The following is a 15,044-nucleotide window of genomic DNA, read 5'->3' on the forward strand; positions in this document are numbered from 1 at the left end:
CAATATCAAAAAGACAATAGAAAATATTTTTAATTCATATTTGGCACAAATGTGAAACAACATAACTCATATACAGTTATACTTGTAAAAGAAAAAAATATATAATATTTGTTAATAAGTTTAAAAATGTAAAAAATGTGTCGCAGCCTATCTTAGGGGTGCCAATCCCTTTGAAAATAATATTGTATCAACTGGTATAGACAAGTGCGTTATATTTGGAACAACACATGATAGAAGACTGTATAATAGTAATGAAGGATCTTTTTGGAACAACCTTGGTGTTGGAGAAACCTGTTTCCTTGTAATAGGGATAGTGAGTAAGATTGAGGGTGACAATATGCTACTGCATTTGTTGCTGATGCTACTAAATGTTCCACGGTACACACATGAGATGACCCCTGCTTAGTATATGCAAATGAAGAGACAACTTTGCTATGGATTTAGCAACACTCACCTTATTTTGTGAATTACATTTTTGCTTTTGCTTTTTAGTAAGACTGAATAGGTTGCTTGGAGAGCATTCCTTGCAGCTACAAATTTTTGTTTGCTAAAACTCTTCCTTTCTACTCCAAATACAACACTATGAATTATCTACACCAGGGGGTAAATGTATGAAGCTCCGGGTTCTTCAACACCCGCGAGTTCAGCGTCTTCAGTGCTTAAATTTAAAGCGGCGCTGCCTTGTAAAGGGAAACTTCCCTTTACAAGGCAGCGCCGCTTTAAATTTAAGCGCTGAAGACGCTGAACTCGCGGGTGTTGAAGAACCCGGAGCTTCATACATTTACCCCCAGAAGTATCAATTTTTAAGCCTAGCCTATCAGTGTCATTATGACTTTTGGCAGGCTATTCAACAGCAGCAATCATCATCATCACCCCTATCCTTTTCCTAGAATACAGAAGCACTAGGATAAGGATTGGAGAGAAAATGACAAACTAACTGATTTATTATCATCATTACTCATATACAGTTATACTTGTAAAATAAAAAAATAATATAATATTTGTTAATAAGTTTAAAAATGTAAAAAATGTGTCGCAGCCTAGTGCTGGGATTGATCTAGTGGACATTTCATCTCTCACTAGTTACGCCAAGTAGCTCCCTCCCATGCCTGCTTGGAAATACTGATTGTGTCTAGAAAAGAAAAGCTTTTGATTGTGCTTGTCACATAAAAATTAAGTCCAATCTGACTGTGCCTGAAGCCAGTTGAGTCTATCCTCAACAGCACGAGACCCAACAAATAGGACCTCTAGGTCTCGGCATCTCTGTATCGGCTCTACCTCCCTCTGCTTATTAAGTTTTTTAATGCTCACTAACTCTTTTATAAAGGTACCCCTTACAAATGCCTTGAACGAGTCCCAAAGCACAGCTGGATTGACTCCCATCTCATTGTCTTTAAAGTACCCCCACCAAGTCTGGACAACTAATGCGGATTAAGTTTCCAGAGCTTAAGTCCCCATTCAGGTTTAAAGTCAAAGACAGCCAAGATAGGGGAGTGGTTAGAGATGCCCCTAGGAAGGTAGTCCACCTCAGACACTAGGGGATCAGAGCATGTGAGGCCAAGAACATATCTATTATCGACAGGGAGTGGTGGATGCGGGAGTGACAAGAAAAGTGACATATCTCTGGGTTTATAAATCTCCAGACATCCATCAGACCCAGATTGTCAATAAGTTTTCCAAAGGCAGTTGGCCCACTGGGTATTGACCGAGGGTCTTCACGCCATCTATTCCCTCCCTCACACAGTAAGACTTTCCTCTAGTCTTCAAACCTTTAAGCGTTCTCTGAAAACCCACCTCTTCAGACAAGCTTATGCTATTCCTCAACCACCATCTTAATCTCCCTAGGTTACCCTATTACCACCCTCTACACAGTTAACACAAGACAACAACCCTCTGACCAACATTGCTACACACACAGCCAACTCAACACTTATAGCTTTGCATTCTAGCTGGTCCAGTGTGCAATATGATGTAGCACATGCCCTTGTGTTTCAAACTCCCATTGTCCCATAGATTGTAGGCTTGTGAGCAGGGCTCGCTTACCTCTCTGTCTGTATGTATTACACAGTATTGTTTTATTAATGTTTGTTCCCAATTGTAAAGCGCTACAGAATTTGCTGGCGCTGTATAAATGAATGTTGATGATGATCTATCTATGGATTCAACTATCACATTGTTAAAGTATCTTAGACATAGCACCTGTATGTCTGGAGCTGTGGCAATAAATTCAGCTCCCTTACACATGATGTCATTACTGTATGAGGGGGGGGGGGGGTGTAGACAGCTAAGACAGTCAATGGAGTATAATTGAATGAGGCCCTAAAAAAACATATCTGCCCTCTGGGTCAATTTGTATCTGATCTAGTACAAAATTATTCTGTTTACTAAATAGTACTGAAACACCTCTGAAGTAGGTGACATGATAGGCCCAGCCCAACCAAGGTCTTTTAAGGGAAAGAATTCTGCTACCAGTAAGTTGGGTTTCCAGAAGACATACCACATCAGTTCCTAAATTGACGTAGCAACAATGAGTGCTTAATTTTATCATTTAACCCCATAACATTCCAGGCAAGCAGACACAGTCCCCCCTGGGCAGGCTTACTCACAGTTATGGTTGTCATAGTAGTCTTTCATCCGGATGGGGTATAGGATGGAAACTTATCCTTTGAGAGTGAGACAGGGGATCTTCATTCCCAAACAGCCCTGAGCAGCAGCCACTACATTACAACAGTAACATATTATTCTGAAGCATATAGAAAAAGACAGTTCAACACAGTTAAGCGCATGAAAAAACATGATATAGCAACTTACAGCTAACTCAAAACTTTACCCATCCCTCCCTGTACACCCATTCTAACTACGGTATACCTGGATCCCCTATAAATCTAAACATCTCAACAATTAACTCCTAAACGTTTCCCTACAGGAGAATTTTCAGACTCCTACTATCTAAGAATAGACAGAGCCTAACGCCTTTAGAGAAATTACTCTCACATACAGTAGCGAAATATATGGTTATCCCAACTTTGCAGAACTTTAAACAACTATAGTTCAAGAGTCTTGTTGCCCGCTAAGTGGCCATATCTCAAGCCAGTTCACTGCTTCCATTGGGACGTTAGAGAGAAAGGAACCCTTCAACGGCTGTGCTCTTAGGCATGTCAAGGATCTGTGCCACCCAGCAGGTGGACGCCTCTCAAGTTATTGCGCTGAAGCCTGCCCTCCATATTCATCATCTTGGCTCGGCACTGACCAATCTAAACAGCCAGACCTGCAATTTCACCTCGTATTGGGGCTGTGGAGTCTTCAAGACTTGAAAGTCTATTTTCCACCTCTCCTACTCTCTCATGCATCTTCTGTAAGTCATAATGTATTAGTGAGAGGTCGGCCAATAGGACTTGCTGTAGATGGGGGCATTCTTATTGTGTTGGCAGATCCATACCCAATAAAAGAGGGGAGGGTTCAGGCATCACAGAATAAGAAAAGGTTGTCTGGGAGCGCTGCACCAGTGCGGGTTGCCTGGTATTTTTTTCCAACTTGCCCACTGCCGCAGCGGCATGGCATGACATTCTTCCCCACCCAGATATCAAGGTCACTCAATACGGATAGTAAAATGTTCTGATATTTCTGAAGCGATCTCCACCACTTTCCTAATATTGTGTTTTAAGCTCCCTCTAGTGGCGTACATAAAGAAGTATCCCCAAATTACAGCCCCCAGCGCTGTACATATAGAGTATATAACACAAGGTTATTTTCCAGGATATTGTGTTTCTCAATTAACTGACTCCTGTGCTAATTTAGCAACTGAGAACATTTCTTATAGCCAGTCAGATATATGTTATGGACCAAACCAGCACCTTTATATTCAGTAATGTATCTCCACAGTCCAGAACAGCTGATTTATTCACAGGTGTGTAGTGCTGTTAGAATGGCAAGGTGGAATCACCCCTACTTCCAAAACAGCACAGGTAATGCTAAGTAAGCACTGCAAGCAGTATATAGTATTAAGCACTGTTTCAGGCTCGGAGACCATGAAGGGGTTATTCACATAGAGGGGCAGATTATTATTATCATTTATTTGTTAGGCGCCACAAGATTTCCGCAGCGCCTAACACAAAGCAAACAGTAGACTATACAGGGTATAACAGTACAGAACAATAAACACAAATACCAATGCTTTAGAAACTCCAGTAGGGTCAATGCAGTAGAGGCGGAGTAGAAGAACAGGTGTGGAGACAAGAGGGAAGAAGGCCCTGCTCATTCGAGCTTACATCCTAAGGGTGAGTGAACGAAACAGACACAATTGGAGGAAGTTGAAGTGTGGGGAGAGGGACCGGGAGGAGAGGTGGGGTACTTACTGTGATGAAAGAGGCATGCAGGATGATTTGTGTCACATGTAGGAAGGAGATATGTGGGATTTGAAAATGGCTGCAGGTGACAGTTATTGTACTGACTCTTCACTCCTCCCTCAACTGCACCTGACGTGTTGCTGTGAAGTTACAGAGAGGTTGAATTACAGATACTCGATCTTTTCACTGAGGTCATATTTATTGCAAGCAATAACTGAAAGCACTATTATTTATACTGTGAATAGATGAAAAACTGTATTTTCCAAATTCAGGCAGGGTGTCAGTCCCCTCTTGCTCGGTGCTGCAAAATGGTGCCTGTGATCTGATTGAGGGGCAGGGATCCCCAAACCAACTGCCACATGACCCAACGGAGCTTCAGAAAGGGTGTGTACCGTGGTAGACTAAATCAGACAGTGATAAAAGAAGCAGTTAGTCGCTCCCTGCTTTGCTTCTCCTCCGGTCACAGCGGTGTAGAGGCGGTGCCTGATGTCGTAAGATCTCACAGCCCACGGGTTCACAAATTGGAAATATTAGTCCAGGGCTCTAAACTTCGGTCAAATAAGTAACGATAAGCATTAGGAGAATATTGGATGATTCTGTTGGTGAAATACAGGCTACAAACTATAGGATAACGTATGTGTAATCAGGATAGTGTGGGAGACTAGGATCCACACGTCCTACTCCATTTCAAGCTAAGCCACGCCCCCCCCAAACCAAATTATGCTGTTTGAGTTTTTGTCAACAGGGAAAGTACATAAGGACATTATCTCCTTCTGATTTTTAGGTGCTGCTATGCAATCTGATACCTTAGTCAGCTTGTTTGAACTGTTTTCTTTTCATGTGCCTCATCATGGCTAGAAGTATTTATAATTAATATTATTATTACTAGAACAAACAAAAGGATATATCAAATAAGGATGATCGAGCAGTGAAGATGGACTGTCCAATATGGCACAATTAATAATTTGAAGTATATATATATGCTAAAATCTGCAACACCCTTGCACCGATTCAGATGAAACCAACGCGAGGAGGTCTAGTGAGATCCCGGACAGATTTTAAGAGGGTTAGGGAACTGTAGGACCTTACGTTCGTGTACACTGGCCAGAACTTTGACCCTCGGAGCCTGTTCTGAGCCCTACACTGGATGGATTTGGACAACAATTTTGAAACACTTTTAACATTGGAACCCAGTAGACATAATAGGGGCTGTAGGTCTCAGTCAGACCTCCTGTTGGTGGATGCTGGCCAGAACTTTGACCCAGGGAGCCTGTTCTGGGACCTCCACTGGATGGATTTGGTTTGTTTGCATTCAGAATCTTCAGCACAGATTGGGATGAAACCAAGGGAAGGTGGTCCAGTTGGATCCTGGGCAGGGTTTAAAGGGGTTAGAGTCCTGGCCAGACCTCTTGTTGGTGTATGCTGGCCACAACTTAGACACGGAGAGCTTGTTCTGGGCCTTCTACTGGATGGATTTGGTTTGTCTGTCCGGTTATGCATTCGGACTCCCCTGCTCCAATTGGGATGCAACCAATGCAAGGTGGTCCAGTTTGATTCTGGTCAGGTTTTAAGGGGTTTGGGGTCCCACAGACCTACCGTTGGTGTATGCTCATCAGAACTTTGACCCGGGGAGCCTGTTCTGAGCCTTCCACTAGGGGGATTTGGACCGAAACATCACAGACTCGTAACATTGTATCCCAGAAAACATATTAGGGGGTTAAGTTCCCGATCAGACCTGCTGTTGGAGTACGCAGGCTAGAACTTTGACCCTGGGAGCCTGTTCTGGGCTTTCCACTGGATGGATTTGGTTTGTTTGTCTGTCTGGTTATACATTAGGACACTCCTGCACTGATGAAACCAATGCGAGTTGGTCCTGTTGGATTCTTTAAGGAGGTTTGTTTCTGGGCTTTCCACTGCATGGATTTGAATGACATTTAAAATAAAACAAAAATGACACTGGACGTCCACCTACTGGGTGTGTTGGAAGAGCTGCTAATTAATTTTAAAATGTTGACAGTTACATACAACTCACTGATAACTTAATAACATTTAAACCCGGGTTTCAGCTACTGGTTTTGTTGAACTATCGTAAGAGGTTTTGGATCTGAATTTAATTGAAAATTGTGACTAATAGGTAAAATAATGTTATTTTGAGCTGTTTTTGCTCCTATATTACTATTTATAGCATTAACATTCATGTACAGTCATTTACAGTTTATCTATATTAATGATCCCTTCACACAGGTCCCAATTTTTACCAATTTTGGCCAAAGTCTGCAGTAATCTGGCTCATTAAAATTAGTGACAGAGCAATTGTTAAATAATGTAGAAATATAAAGTAGTACCTATCAGCCATGCATCACCATGTGGCCTTGCACCAACTTGCCTCTGTTTCAATCTACGCCAAGTCCCTGATTTGCCTGAAGGCGAAGGAGTCATGGGTACTCCCCGACCATCTAGCAACCAGGTCTCAAATTTGGACAGAGGCATCACATATCCTGGATATTATAAAATGCTTCCGATTCAAATAAATGGAAGCATTCCCACCCAACGGGACCAGATCTAAATGTGCACCATGTACTGCCCCTATAACGTACAGAAAGTCGGCTATGATGGAAAACTGCTGCTTTATGGGCACAACGGACTCCTCATCAAGTGTCAAATGTATAAATTGCCAGATGCATGACAGGAACGCCCTCAGCACAACCTTCAGCACACTACTGAAGATGGCTTAGGACATTCCTGCCACAACACCCACTATGGTGTTAAAAGATCCAGTGGCACAGAAGTGCAATATTGTCCACAATTTGGGCAATGATGGTATTGCTATCTGGATGCTGCACATTGGCTCTAGGTCACTCTGCACAATGCACAAGATGTCTATGATGACATGAGGTGGGACCCAATAGCGACAGACCACTTCAGCATCTGACATCCCAAAGAGACTGACACATGGCCTGAAAACACACTCCCTGAGCCATCAACAGTGGACCAGTTGCTGGTTTCGGATGGGTTGATGCCTGTTGCCCTCCTCTTAATGCGCCATGTCCTTGACTGGCTATATGTAAGAAAGATTGGTGAAGTGGCAAAAAAATAAATTACCTCATGCCTTGTGTGATGATTATGTAGTATATCTAATGACTGATTGTTGAATGTGAATATTTTATGTAACCTTGTAATGTAATCTCAATGTGTGGTTTGCTAAATGACATGAGCCTGAAACCTATGCAAGTGTCAATCTATTGAAATTAGCCAGAACAAGAATGGATAAGTATCTTGGAGGAGTTTGAAGCCCAAATGTGCATACCTTCTAGCCACTTAAGCTGAACTAGCAGATGTGAGAATTCAGCTCCTGTGAACATTCCCGATCTCAGGAAATCCCTAGCTCACTTCGAAAGACCTGTGACAATTGGGAGATCAGTCTGTCCTTATTGACAGCTAAACTCCAAAGGTGGGGGGTGAGAGCTATGTGGAAAAAAGTTTTAAAATCTTCTGCCATATACAAAAATGTGTAAATTATCATGAGGGGGTGTATCAAGACTGAAATGTCTAATTTTTCTGAATTGTTTTCCCTCACTCACCAAGTTTTAAACATAATTTTCAGAAAAATGTCAGATCTTGTAAGTTTTGGTCAATATCTCTTATGTATAGCCCATCCTCCTGTTCTCATCTGCCATTTTTAAAGAGGTAGTTTGTGGGGAGGAGAGTGGCTGCAATGCTGTGCTCAGAAAATCACTTGTCGATTACTGGACAGGGTGAAAGAGGCAATTTATATAGCAAAGCCTGTGATTTTATTGCAGTTTATTTAGAGATCAGTCTGCTAGAGTTGTGTGCTGATCAATTGGGTTTCAGAGAATGAAGAGTAGTGACTACTAGTTGTTACAGTATTGTAATAATTGCCAAATGAGTGACTCCTTACTCCAGTCTTCTTAACCAGTTGCTGTTTTATTTTGTCACAACAACACCTTAACACAATCATTAAATGTTCCATGGCTTCCTGACACTAACTAAACCCACCAGCCCTAGCTATCGTTTGTCTGCCATTCAGCCCTGGGAAACCCCACCCCCTAGATCAGCAGCAGCTATTTATATAGCGCCACTAATTCCACAGCCCATTTATTTTTTTATTTATTTTTATTCTCAACAAACACACCTCAGCAATCACACACATTTTGTGCACCTGTAAGCAAAATCCTTCCTTAAGGTAACAGCAGGATGCTTTTCCTTAGCTTCGCCATACTTGGCGAAGTGGATTCTTTTCCTGGCAAAACTGTCCTTTTTGCAAACTCACCTCTTTTGGCCTCACTAAATGAGGCGGGTCGGCCATCCTGGGGAGTGCATCTCTTTGAGACAGGGCATTGGCATAAATGTGCAGAGCCCCAGGTCTATGTTCCACCATAAAGCTGAAAAGTTGTAACGCCAGGAACCAACGTGTGACCCTGGCATTTAGCTCCTTATTGGTGTGCATCTATTGTAAAGGACATGGTCAGCAGCCAGGGTGAACTCTCTACCAAGTAGGTAGTACCGGAGTGCCTCTTCTGCCCACTTAATGGCCAAACATTCTGTTCTACCAAAGTTTACGGATGAGGAAAAGAACCAGTCTCTTCTCATCCTTCACCCTCTGGGACAATACTGCCCTCAGCTCCATCCTGGAAGCATCTATCTGAAGTAAGAACCTCTCCCTAAAATGAGGTGCCATAGAACCGATGCAGTGCACAAGGCTTTTTTTAAATCTTCCCAGGCGACCTCCGCAGATTTAGACCAAATTAACTTATCTGTTCTTTTTAAGAAATTCTGTCAGTGGGGCAGCACGGGTAGCAAAATTTGTGATAAATTATGGTAGTACTCAACCAACCCCAGGAAAGTCCTTAGTTGAGACTACCTTTCTGGTTTACGCCAATTCCTCACGGCTTCTACCTTTTCCACCTAGGGTTTTACTTTCCCCCGACCAACCACATAACCCAGATATTTGGCCTTTGCCATGGCTAGTGCAAACTTAAGGAGATTTGATGTAAGGCCGCAATGTCTTAATGATTCAAAAACCACCTCCACCTTGGGAAGATGGGACTCCCAGACTTGACTGTAAATAACTATGTCATCAAGGTAACTGGTGGCGTATTCCTGATAAGGCTTTAGTAGTTTGTCCATTGCCCGCTGGAAAGTGGCTTTTGCCCCAAGCAGGCCAAATGGCAATACACTGTACTGGAACAGCCCTTCAGGTGTTGAAAAGTCCATTTTGGGTTTGGCTGAGGTAGTTTTTGGTATCTGCCAGTACCTTTTGTTAAATCTAGGGTAGTCAGATATTGATTACGGCAAAATTCTCCATTAGCTCATCCACACAAGGCATCAGATATGTGTCAAACCTAGACACCTTATTTAAATTTCTAAAATCATTGCAGAAGCAGATGGCCTCCGAAAGCATTGGCACAAGGACTATGGGGTTACTCCACTCACTGGTGAACTCCCCCACTATACCGTTTTGCAATATGTCTTCCACCTATCACTTTACTTTAGCCCTTCTTGCCTCAGGTATTCTATATTGTTGTTGGTTAACTATAACTCGTGATGGGGTGACAATGTCATGTTCAATTACCTTGGTGCGCCCTGGAATAGCCGGGAAAACATCCTTATTCCAAGCTACCATTTCTAACGGTTGCCCTCCCTGAGTCGCCGTCAGGAAGACTCCACAGGGACTATGTAGTCCACAGTTTTTACTGCATCCATCGTTAATGTCGGGGTGTCCTCCACCCAATCCTTTAACAAGTTAATGTGATAGACTTGCTCTTTTCGCCGGCTACCGAGCTGCCGTACCCGGTAATTGACTAGTCATATGGGCTCTATTGTCTCATAAGGGCCTAGCCAATGTGCATACAATTTGATTTCTTGAGTTGTTACCAGGACAAGAACCTTGTCACTTGGGTTAAAAGTACGCAAGGTGGCTCAGTGGTAATAACCCTTCTTTCGACCATCCCTGTGCTTCCGTTAGGTGTTGCTTTACCAACGGACTGATTTGTTGAAGTTGTTCGTACAATTGGACCACAGACTGTAATATATATGACTCCTTGGGACTCTGCTGTTCCCACCCTTCTTTAGGATATCCAGAACTCCACGGGTTTGTCTCCCAACAGAAGCTCAAAGGGACTGAATCCCATTGCTACCTGGGGCACCACCCTTATTGCAAACATGAGATAGGGCAACAGGGTATCCCAATCTCTTTTTTCCTGAGCAATTGCTCATCTAATCAATTGCGTAAGGGTCCTATTAATCCGCTCAATCAACCTATCTGTTTGCGGGTCATAAACCGAGGTTTGTAGTCTTTGTATCCCTAGCAATTTACCCAACTCCTTTATTAATACAGCATGCACAAATCCGTTTTGGGACCCCTAGTCGAGTGTACATTCATAGAGACTCTTTTGGAATAGTACTTGATTTAATATTCTGTAATGGGATTGCCTCATGATATAGTGTAGTATAATCAAGAATTATCAATACATATTGTTGCCCTCGGGCAGACTTCTCCAAAGGACCCACTTGGTGAAGTGGATTTTTTTCTCTGCAAAAATTTCCTTTCTGCCAACTCACCTCTTTTGGCCTTACCAAATCAGGCAAATCAGCTGCCCTGGGAAGCGCATCTGTTTGCGACAGGGCATTTCACACAAGATATGCTATGAAATAGTGAGCTGACATCAGAGTTGTCTATAAGTGTAATTTTTTTGTGTTTGAATGTTATAAATAGATTCATTGAAGTGGGCCTAGAAATGCACTTTCCATCAAAAGTGCAAATGGAATGAGAACAATGCATTATATTAAAAGTATTTGATGATACTCAAACAATGGCACATCCTAAGTAATGTCAGAGTTTTATTAGCCATTCTGCTGCCTGAACTGGCATCTGAAATGTCCTCTCACCTCTAAAACTGTCACGGTTTTCTGTTTCATTTTATCCAATTCAGGACCCTTGCTGAAGCAGGACTGTAACAGGAACTGGTGGACTTTATAAATCCTCTGCTTATCTGGAGCACACTGAGTACCACAAGCAGGATAGGAGTCTAGGGCCGGAGTCTGAGCCAGAGTACAGAACTGGAATCCGCCATAACAACACTCTGGAACTGTTCTTGGAAACTCAACCCAGCTACACAGAACTGAAACCTACTATTAGGAACTCAGAATGTGTAACACACAGAAACTCAGATCATAATGAGCTGGAACTGGAAATAGGAATTCAAAACTCAGATCCGTGACTAGGAATGGTGAATTAAGGACTGTGAGACCACAGACCTGGAATCCATACACAGATACACTGAACTGGAAATGAGCCATAGAGACTCAAAACCATCTCCAGAATAGATGATACCGGCAAAATCTTAGGCACTACAGAATAAGCACTAGGGGCCTGATTCATTAAGGATCTTAAATGAAGAGGATCCTTATTTCAGTCTCCTGGACAAAACCATGTTACAATGCAAGGGATGCAAATGAGTGTTCTGTTTTGCACATAAGTTAAATACTTAATGTTTTTTCATGTAGCACACACATATCAACTTTACATTTCAGTGTACAAATAAGCTATCAAGTATTTGTGTGTTACATGAAAAAACAGTCAGTATTTAACTTATGTGCAAAACAGAATACTAATTTGCACCTCTTGCATTGTAACATGGTTTTGTCCAGGAGACTGAAATAAGGATCCTCTTCATTTAAGAACCTTAATGAATCAGGCCCAAAGTTCTTGCTGAGGTAAGCACTCTTGATGAATGCACAATTGTTGCAGAAAGATGAGCAGTTGGGAATTGCAGGGAACTTACAGAGAGCTGATAACTTGGCAATGCAGAAAGTGTTGTGTTCTGGCAATGAACAGATCACAGAAGCAGGTTTAAACAGGGTGTTTCTAATACCTATTTGTGGCACAGATCATGTGATCACAGCTGTTATAATCTGGTTGGGCTGAAAAGATCACCTAACTGAATCCAAGATGGCTGCGCCCATGCAGCTGAACAAACATTAGGGGGTAAATGTATCAAGCTGAAAGTTTTCCGGTGGGTTTGAAAAACCAATCAGATTCTAGCTATCATTTATTTCATTTATTTAGTACATTCTACAAAATTATAGCTAGAATCTGATTGGTTGCTATGGGCAACATCTCCACTTTTCAAACATTGAAAACTCTCAGCTTGATACATTTACCCCTAGGAGTTTGTTTACAAATGAAGAAGTGGTGTTCAAGACTGCCGTAGGTTACCAGGAAAGACAATGATAAGCATGATATGATGGCAGGGAACAAGGTCAATGTGACTAAGACCCCAATGTGTGGCAAGTTCAATCTAACATAAACATTCATATTTAAGATGTGTGCACTTTATATACACATATTATATGTTTAGGTGTTATTAAATCGACTAATAAGTTTAATACTACTAATTTACATTTCTCTTGCTTAAAAAAACGGCAATCCTCGCCATATTTGAAAATTCCATGTTCTGCATTTTGCGGGGTGTAAAGAACTGGGCTCAAAAGGGTGTCAATTAATTCTGCTCTTTGATGTGGTTGGGGTATAACAAGGGAGAATTCCAGTGGAAGCAAAAATCATAAAGCAACACCATGCTCTAAAATTTCACTCATCTCTAATAGACAAATAGTGCACCCTCTCAGATTGTCTCTCTTCTCAGTATATCTATGTGTCTGTCCAGCTGTTGGAGGCATATATATATATATATATATATATATATACATATATATATATATATATATATATATATATATATATAGGATCTGCATATAATGAATGAGGTGCGCTTGACATTGGCATGCAAGCTTAAATGTTTTGATCACAATATGAAATAATATGTCATGTTTTCATTTTGCTAGATACACACAGAGGGATTGCTTTGGTAAGTCCCCATGGTTAAGCAGTGTCCCCCAGATGGATGAAAGAGAAAACAGGATTTATACTTACGATAAATCTCTTTCTCTGAGTCCATCTGGGGGACACTGCGGTCCCCCCCTTTTTCGTTGTTTTTCTTTTCTCTAGACTCCCCCCTCTGTTGAGTGGTGTATCTTGGTTGATTGGCCTCTCGTCCTAGGGCTTTGGTAATCAAACTGAGGTATGTGGGGAATTGGTGGGGGGATATGCGATCAGCAGGAAGAAAGTTAACTCTTTAGGTGCCAGACTCCTCCCCTCCCTACTCAACCCCATGGTTAAGCAGTGTCCCCCAGATGGACTCAGAGAAAGAGATTTATCGTAAGTATAAATCCTGTTATTTCAAAGTTTTCCATTAGAAACTACCTTTTAACATTCTGACCAATTCCTGAACAATACAATCAATGTGCAGGGCTCAGTTCTTAAACATCTAATAATATACTTGTAAATTCAATACAAATATCTATTTTACACAAGACATCTATTCTAAATATCTTTTGCAACAGTCACATTTGCTACCATTTAAAACCAACAATCCATCCCAAAATTTAACAGGAACTCCAGGAATTGTACAGCATTACAGGAGTCAACACATTGTCAGCCATCTTAATCACATGTCCTTGTAATGGCCTAATTTACTGCCAATGAAACTTTCATAGCAACAGGGTCCAGTTCTTATTAGACTACTTAATCACATACAAATGAGACTAACACCATACCATTATCTATGTTAAATCTACACAGCATTGCAAGATTATTACAAGGCATGCAGTTGTGTAACACTATCCATACCAAACTGAAGTCTAACTTTTAAAACCAACACAAACTCCAAATTACTCTTGCACTAAACACAGACAATTCCATTCACATTTACCAACTGTATACAAACTTCCATATAACCAACGACAAATGATCATTCATTCTCATATACTCTACCACATATGCGTCCAGATTCGACCACCTTCCATTCAAAAACACATTACAAACTATATATTTTTATATTCACTCACCTTTCATTCATTCCATTCAAAACTCCATTCTAACATTTTTCCTGCCAGTCAGGGCCTTTCAATGCCCCATATACAGACCTCCATGGAACTAAGCTTGCAGTCTCCATCAGCTAAGTCCTCTCACATTGGGAGCAGGGCAGGAAAATTACGTTTCTTCCTTGTGTAACATGTATCAAAAACCTTTCTTCTGTGGGGGAGTTTACATTTCCACTGGAATTAGATCACAGCATTCATATGCTAATTTGACCAACTGCTCAAGACTTGTTTCTCAGGTATTCACAAGTTCCATAGTAGCAGGTGGGGGAAGAGATTATATGTGCAAGTTACTGTCCTCATTCAACTATGGCTGAATTCTGATATATATTATAAAATGAAATATAATATAATAGATAGTTTTATATACTCTTCATCATACACTTGTCTCTCATTCCCAAGTGGAATCATCTCACCTGGAGATTTTACCCTAGTATTGCCCTGGCTGATAGGATGGAAGGAACAATATAAGTGTAATTTAGGGGAAATGATACCTATAATGGAATATCAATTTTAAATTAACATGACCCTTGCCAAAAGGAATTTCTAGTTTTTAGGATCTCTGGACTGGGCAATAAATAAAAAGTACATCTGCACATCTGTGACACCAGGAATCCTGGGGAAAAAACAATCAAAGCAAAGCCAGGTGACATAAGCCAGACCTCTGAAGGAAACATTGAAATACATTAACCCTTTGTTTGCTTACACCCAGTGATTTCCTGTAAGCCATGTTATATA

Source organism: Mixophyes fleayi, chromosome 3 (genome assembly GCF_038048845.1).
Source record: "Mixophyes fleayi isolate aMixFle1 chromosome 3, aMixFle1.hap1, whole genome shotgun sequence".
Classification (NCBI taxonomy): Eukaryota; Metazoa; Chordata; class Amphibia; order Anura; family Limnodynastidae; genus Mixophyes; species Mixophyes fleayi.